Genomic DNA, 9,141 nt, shown 5'->3' on the forward strand with positions numbered 1-9,141 from the left:
TGGTAATATCAAATCCTTGGGTTCGTAACCCTCTAAGTTCTGTCTTGAGCTTATTGACCTCGGTTCTGGGACGGTACTTCTCGTTCATCAAGTGCTTGAATGCTGACCACGGTAGTGCGTACGCATCGTCTTGTCCCACTTGCTCTAGATAGGTATTCCACCATGTTAACGCAGAACCTATGAAGGTATGCGTAGCGTACTTCACTTTGTCCTCTTCAGTACACTTACTTATGGCAAACACCGATTCGACCTTCTCGGTCCACCGTTTCAATCCGATCGGTCCTTCGGTTCCATCAAATTCCAAAGGTTTGCAGGCAGTGAATTCTTTGTAGGTGCATCCTACACGATTTCCTGTACTGCTAGATCTAAGGTTATTGTTGGTATGTAGTGCAGCCTGTACTGCGGCTATGTTTGAAGCTAGAAAAGTACGGAATTCCTCTTCATTCATATTCACGGTGTGTCGAGTAGTCGGTGCCATTTCCTTCAAAATAGTCAAATGGAACAAGTTAATCATACAGAATATTAAGAGTAGTTAATAGTATTTCGTAGCATAATATGAACTCATTTATAAAAGCTTTTTCTTCATATTAGCGTTTTATAAGTATAAATTCGGGTAGTACCTAACCGTTAAGTTCATACTTAGTAGCTAATATACAATTCAACTACTACAATTCTATATGAAAAACTGATTATAATAATATTTCGCGTTCAAACTTTTATACAATATTTTACAAACTTACAATACCGCTTATTTTACATAAAGCATGAAATATATGAAATGTCCCGTTCTTATTGATTAAAAACGTTCCATATTAATTGATTTCGTTGCGAGGTTTTGACCTCTATATGAGACGTTTTTCAAAGACTGCATTCATTTTAAAACAAACCATAACCTTTATTTCATCAATAAAGGTTTAAAAAGCTTTACGTAGATTATCAAATAATGATAATCTAAAATATCCTGTTTACACACGACCATTACATAATGGTTTACAATACAAATATGTTACAACAAAATAAGTTTCTTGAATGCAGTTTTTACACAATATCATACAAGCATGGACTCCAAATATCGTCCTTATTTAAGTATGCGACAGCGGAAGCTCTTAATAATCACCTGAGAATAAACATGCTTAAAACGTCAACAAAAATGTTGGTGAGTTATAGGTTTAACCTATATATATATCAAATCATAATAATAGACCACAAGATTTCATATTTCAATACACATCCCATACATAGAGATAAAAATCATTCATATGGTGAACACCTGGTAACCGACATTAACAAGATGCATATATAAGAATATCCCCATCATTCCGGGACACCCTTCGGATATGATATAAATTTCGAAGTACTAAAGCATCCGGTACTTTGGATGGGGCTTGTTGGGCCCGATAGATCTATCTTTAGGATTCGCGTCAATTAGGGTGTATGTTCCCTAATTCTTAGATTACCAGACTTAATAAAAAGGGGCATATTCGATTTCGATAATTCAACCATAGAATGTAGTTTCACGTACTTGTGTCTATTTTGTAAATCATTTATAAAACCTGCATGTATTCTCATCCCAAAAATATTAGATTTTAAAAGTGGGACTATAACTCACTTTCACAGATTTTTACTTTGTCGGGAACTAAGACTTGGCCACTGGTTGATTCACGAACCTATAACAATATATACATATATATCAAAGTATGTTCAAAATATATTTACAACACTTTTAATATATTTTGATGTTTTAAGTTTATTAAGTCAGCTGCCCTCGTTAGTAACCTACAACTAGTTGTCCATAGTTAGATGTACAGAAATAAATCGATAAATATTATCTTGAATCAATCCACGACCCAGTGTATACGTATCTCAGTATTGATCACAACTCAAACTATATATATTTTGGAATCAACCTCAACCCTGTATAGCTAACTCCAACATTCACATATAGAGTGTCTATGGTTGTTCCGAAATATATATAGATGTGTCGACATGATAGGTCGAAACATTGTATACGTGTCTATGGTATCTCAAGATTACATAATATACAATACAAGTTGATTAAGTTATGGTTGGAATAGATTTGTTACCAATTTTCACGTAGCTAAAATGAGAAAAATTATCCAATCTTGTTTTACCCATAACTTCTTCATTTTAAATCCGTTTTGAGTGAATCAAATTGCTATGGTTTCATATTGAACTCTATTTTATGAATCTAAACATAAAAAGTATAGGTTTATAGTCGGAAAAATAAGTTACAAGTCATTTTTGTAAAGGTAGTCATTTCAGTCGAAAGAACGACGTCTAGATGACCATTTTAGAAAACATACTTCCACTTTGAGTTTAACCATAATTTTTGGATATAATTTCATGTTCATAATAACAATCATTTTCTCATAATAACAACTTTTAAATCAAAGTTTATCATAGTTTTTAATTAACTAACCCAAAACAGCCTGCGGTGTTACTACGACGGTGTAAATCCGATTTTACGGTGTTTTTCGTGTTTCCAGGTTTTAAATCATTAAGTTAGCATATCATATAGATATAGAACATGTGTTTATTTGATTTTAAAAGTCAAGTTAGAAGAATTAACTTTTGTTTGCGAACAAGTTTAGAATTAACTAAACTATGTTCTAGTGATTACAAGTTTAAACCTTCGAATAAGATAGCTTTATATGTATGAATTGAATGATGTTATGAACATCATTACTACCTTAAGTTCCTTGGATAAACCTACTGGAAAAGAGAAAAATGGATCTAGCTTCAACGGATCCTTGGATGGCTCGAAGTTCTTGAAGCAGAATCATGACACGAAAACAAGTTCAAGTAAGATCATCACTTGAAATAAGATTGTTATAGTTATAGAAATTGAACCAAAGTTTGAATATGATTATTACCTTGTATTAGAATGATAACCTACTGTAAGAAACAAATATTTCTTGAGGTTGGATGATCACCTTACAAGATTGGAAGTGAGCTAGCAAACTTGAAAGTATTCTTGATTTTATGTAACTAGAACTTGTAGAATATATGAAGAACACTTAGAACTTGAAGATAGAACTTGAGAGAGATCAATTAGATGAAGAAAATTGAAGAATGAAAGTGTTTATAGGTGTTTTTGGTCGTTGGTGTATGGATTAGATATAAAGGATATGTTATTTTGTTTTCATGTAAATAAGTCATGAATGATTACTCATATTTTTGTAATTTTATGAGATATTTCATGCTAGTTTCCAAATGATGGTTCCCACATGTGTTAGGTGACTCACATGGGCTGCTAAGAGCTGATCATTGGAGTGTATATACCAATAGTACATACATCTAAAAGCTGTGTATTGTACGAGTACGAATACGGGTGCATACGAGTAGAATTGTTGATGAAACTGAACGAGGATGTAATTGTAAGCATTTTTGTTAAGTAGAAGTATTTTGATAAGTGTATTTAAGTCTTTCAAAAGTGTATAAATACATATTAAAACACTACATGTATATACATTTTAACTGAGTCGTTAAGTCATCGTTAGTCGTTACATGTAAGTGTTGTTTTGAAACCTTTAGGTTAACGATCTTGTTAAATGTTGTTAACCCAATGTTTATAATATCAAATGAGATTTTAAATTATTATATTATCATGATATTATCATGTATGAATATCTCTTAATATGATATATATACATTAAATGTCTTTACAACGATAATCGTTACATATATGTCTCGTTTAAAAATCATTAAGTTAGTAGTCTTGTTTTTACATATGTAGTTCATTGTTAATATACTTAATGATATGTTTACTTATCATAGTATCATGCTAACTATATATATATCCATATATATGTCATCATATAGTTTTTACAAGTTTTAACGTTCGTGAATCACCGGTCAACTTGGGTGGTCAATTGTCTATATGAAACATATTTCAATTAATCAAGTCTTAACAAGTTTGATTGCTTAACATGTTGGAAACATTTAATCATGTAAATATCAATCTCAATTAATATATATAAACATGGAAAAGTTCGGGTCACTACATAACCTCAATAGTTTTTCGCAAGGAATCTGAATATAACATAATAAATAACATTTAAAAAACTTAATTTTTCTGGTCATGCAAAAACAAATTCGTTTTTAAACCCTAGCGCATCAAACAATCAATATAACGATTACAATTAACACGTACGCGTATAGACTTGAGCAATTGACAACATAACTATGAAACTCTAATAAAAATCAGATTTTTAGGATTAGGGTTTAGCTAAATATACCTTAGATCACAAAATTGTTTATACCAATGGATAGAGAATGATGAGATGAACGCGATTCGTGTAGAACACTTTAGCTAATTTTGAAAGATGAAGATATGGTGGTGATGGTGATGGTCGACGTGAGGGAGAGAGCAGGGGGAGGTGACTGCGTGATTTTTTTGATTAGGGTATTATGCAGTGTTTATCCCTCACAATTTAATTTATATTAAACCCTAGTTTTACTAATTAGCACATAAGCCCCTCAAGTAGTAAAAATTAAACATAAAAGGGGTGAGGAGGGGGTTTCGGCCGAATGAGCCCCATGGGGTACTCCCGGGCTCGTGTTGTCCAATTCCTTGTACTCGTGGTCCGTTTCAAGTGTCGTTTAATCAGTGTTGTAAAAGTCGGCCGACTTGGCCGACGCGTCGGCCGATGCGTCGTTTTTTTGGGTTCTCCGTCCTGTTTTTTCTGAAAACGACTCAAAAGACGGTCGATGCTAAAAGTTCGGTCAAAGTCTGTCAAAGACGGTCAAAGTTGGTCAAAAACGGTCAAAGTCAATCAAATTTTCGTCAAGACCTGATATATTTTAAAATTAGTGTTTGTTTTCATTTTTTGAGCCGCTCTTTTTTCTGTGTCCTTACTGATTATGTACTTGGTAACATTAATTGAGTTTGAAGTTTGATATTTTTAAATTCAAGTTCTTATTTAAGAAATTTATGGTACATAATCAGCTATTTTATGTATATCTAAATATATATTTAAGAAATTATTAATAAAGTCAACGTTGGTCAACGACCGATGCGTCCACGACGCGTCCCCCGACTCGACCGACGCGTCCTTTTTAGGTCTCGACCGATGCGTCACCGACTCGCGACTTTTACAACCTTGCGTTTAATCGTACCGAAGGCCCGAAACGCTAAACCGATCGTTAAAACGCAACCAAACGTTAATTTATTAAAAACTCAATAAATTAAATATTTTTAAAAAGTTAATAACTATTAAAATAATTATTAAAATAAACCCGAGCGTTTCGTTGTTCAAAAAGCAGTTATCAAAATCGTATCGTTTTAATCGTATTTCATCACCCGAAATATTTATTTGAATTAATATCAACCCATATTAATTATTATAACCCTCCAAAGATCAAGTACGCACTTATTACACATAAACGCACACAAGTTAAATAATTGCCGTTAAATAAACTAACGGAAGGTTAACGAAAGTAACGGAAAAAGCAGGGTTGTTACATAAGTAACACTATAACTACCAAAGTAAAGGACATGAATATTATCACTATAAATAAAAATATGAACAAAATGCCACATAACAACATTGTTCCTCTTCTCAAGCATATTCACACAGATCAACTTGGTTTCGAGGACAATAGTTGCGCTACTAATGAAATTTAGCAACAGATTGTTGCCTTGTTGGTGTGGTGAATAGCTCCTTTTCGAATGGAACCATTCCTCCAAGTTGCCTTTGTAATGTTATACGGAGTAGGTGATAGTAATTCAACATGTTTTTTGATGGATAAATTTGTCGGGAATTGCACGTTAGCCTCTCACTATTATAGACTTATCAGATTAGATACTAATCCAAATTGTGTAGTTAGTGATGGAATTGTTGACTTTTTTTCCCTTCTTTGGCCACGACCACCATCTAACTCTTATATCCTTGATGTTTACGTTAATGGGTTACAGTCGATTAATATTACTAATTGACTGAACCGGTAGTCTTGGGATATCGAAGATGATGTGTTTTTCTTTTAAAGGTACCAGATTATACTTGGATGAGGTCCTCCTTGCATCTTCTTTTCTCAAACGAGATGGAGTAAGATCCTCCCTGCTAAAGTTAACGTGTTTATTTGGCTACTCCTTCATGATCGAGTGCAAACACCATTGGATTTGTCTTTTCGTGAGTTAGACATTGACAATATACTTTGTCCCATTTGTAGTGTTGGTGTCGAAAGTCGGGATCATCTTTTTTATCTCATATAATTCTTCTGCAGATTATGGAATTGTGTTCGGCGTTGGACAGGTGGTTCGTGGCCTTCTTTGAACTCAGTTGATGACATTTTAGCTTGGTTGGATTCTCATACATGCAGTTTCCATCTCGCAAAGGTCTAAACTTTCATGCATATTTGTTTCTACTTTATGGTGGATATGGATGCTTCGAAATGATACTCTTATTGGCGCTAATTCCATCAAGAAATGTGATATGTATAATAAAGTTCGTCTTTTTGCTTTTTCTTGGTTACAAGCTAGAAGTAAAGTAGCCCCTTCTTGGTCTACTTGGTTGTATGATCCTTTGTAATTTTTTATTTGTTTATATTTGCTAACTTCTTACTTGTTCTTTCCGTTTTAATTAAAATTTTGGTTGTTCAAAGAATAAACAAAATAATAGAGGCATAATAAATGAAAAGTTTGTGTGCAAGAATGGATATCAGTTTATGCTATTTCGCACTAAATGACAGGGTTTGATGAATTTTTGACGCGTTTATTTTACATTACGTACTCCGTACTAATTATATTATAGAACAGTGCATATATATAATATCTACATGTTGGTTTAATTATATGTTTCAACTAAGACATAATTTAAGTTGTTAAATAATTGCTTTAACTACCCGTAATTTCACGGTTCTTTTAACTAGTTTTTTATATATATAAATTTATGTGGCTTAATGTGGTTTCCCTGACCATTTTCAACTATTTTTGTAACCACTACGATATATGTTTCTAGTTGCTAACATACAATCTCTTATAAAAAAATTAGAGATTCAACTATTAGACTATACATATAGTTTGCCACAAAACTATTAGGCTATATATATTGATAGGGTAGTCTTGTTAATTATAAGGGCATGTTCATATATAGGTTCATAATCAAGAGGGAAACACCTTTTTTAGAGAAGTAAATTTGTTTTATTTTTTTCGATATTTTTTTCAGACATCAAGTTTAGGTGAAAATATGAACATTTTAAAAAGACACTCTGTGATGAATGTTATTATTTAGGCGGAAAACGATCGAAGAAATAATTGATAACATTCATCATGAGTAATGTTATTCCTAATAATAATTTTGGAACGTTGTTTTTTTTCATCTTATATGAATTTTTTTTCTTCAAAATTTAGCCCGATTTAGAGTTTAGGGTTTAGTCCCTAAACCCAAGTCCCTAAACCCTAAACTCTAAACCGTTCGTCTTGAAAATTCAATCTAAACCCTAAACCCTAATTTCTAAACCCTAATAGCTAAACCTTAATTTTTAACCCCCTAATTTCTAAACCCTAATTTTTAAACCCTAAAAAAAACTCAGAAGCATAATAATACACATGATGCATGTTTTCATTTTTCTCTTCGAGCGTTTTTTCGCCAAAATAATAACATTCATCACAAAGTGTCTTTTTTAAATGTTCATATTTTCATGTGATCTTGATGCCTGAAAAATAATTTCAAAAAAAAAACGAAAAAAATTTACTTCCCCTCAAAAAAGTGCTTCTCTCTTGATTAAATCTCTCTCTCTCTACATAATATATATATATATATATATATATATATATATATATATATATATATATATATATATATATATATATATGTGTGTGTGTGTGTGTGTGTGTGTGTGAGTTAATAAGTCTAATAATACCGAAAAATGTAATAAGTACTCGCATTAATCAAAACAACGATTACAAAAACGTAATACTTACATATTGTTGGGATATATTTTCGAGCTTCTTTGGATTCTGGGCCATGTGCAATTGAACACTTTGCACGCAAAAAAAATCGGGATTGTATATTGAGATGGGCATCATTTCATATAATACAAGAGTACTATTGTTTAGAAAGAAAAAAGATAGTAATAATAAAGAATTAACAATGTAAGCAGTTAAATTGTAATTCACGATAAGGGTATGTTTGGATGATAAATTTTAGGAGCTTATGATAGTTTATATGAGCTTAATAAGCTTATGATTTCAATAAGCTACAAACCATAAGTTTAATTTGGTATGTGCTAAAAAGTAGAACTTATGAATATCACAACAACAACAACAACAACACTCAATCTCACGAAAGTAAGGTATAATGTAGACAATCATTTCTCTACCACTGAATAAAAATGGGTCATTTCTCCACCATCTCACGAAATTAAGGTAAAATATAGATAATCATTTCTCTACCATAGAATAAAAATGGATGTCATTCCTCCACCAGCAAGTAGAGAAAAAGAATCTCCAATCACATCTAGAAAACGTCATCTCTTATAAAAATCATAAACTCTTAAAAATAAACTGCTAACAACTAGTTTATTAAAAAAATAGAGTTTAGATCATACACTAAGAGTCAACAACGACAATTTCATTGTTGACGAGGAACATGACAACGGTCTTCACTTTCCTTTGTGGGCCGTTGTCATTGTTCCTATTGTGATAGTTGTGGTGTGAACAACGAAAATGGTAACGGAGAAGGAGTAATCTGATTGGTCAACTCATTTTTTTTATTAATCATTTAATCGAATACCAACTATATTTTACTACATTACCCACAAGTCCACAAAACCACAACACAACATTTACCACAGCGCCCCTTTCATCCCACAACAATACCACATCAACATAAATCACTCCCACAACTCTAAAACACTACAACAATCTCATTTATCACAACAAATAGTCTTATGAATTATGAAATGTATAATAACTAAAAAGTCCTTCATTATTACATAGTATTATACAAATATAATTGTTGTTGTACTTCTTAATCAATTTACAGCTATGACTTATACCTTCTTGGATAGACACTCGTAAAATAATAAACTCTTGCTTTCGTGAGTTTCGGCTTAAAAAATAAACTTCAACTATAAGCTCAGTTACAAAATCCAGATAGTTACGTCTAATCTAAAAGA

This window comes from Rutidosis leptorrhynchoides, chromosome 4 (genome assembly GCF_046630445.1).
Source record: "Rutidosis leptorrhynchoides isolate AG116_Rl617_1_P2 chromosome 4, CSIRO_AGI_Rlap_v1, whole genome shotgun sequence".
Taxonomy (NCBI): domain Eukaryota; kingdom Viridiplantae; phylum Streptophyta; class Magnoliopsida; order Asterales; family Asteraceae; genus Rutidosis; species Rutidosis leptorrhynchoides.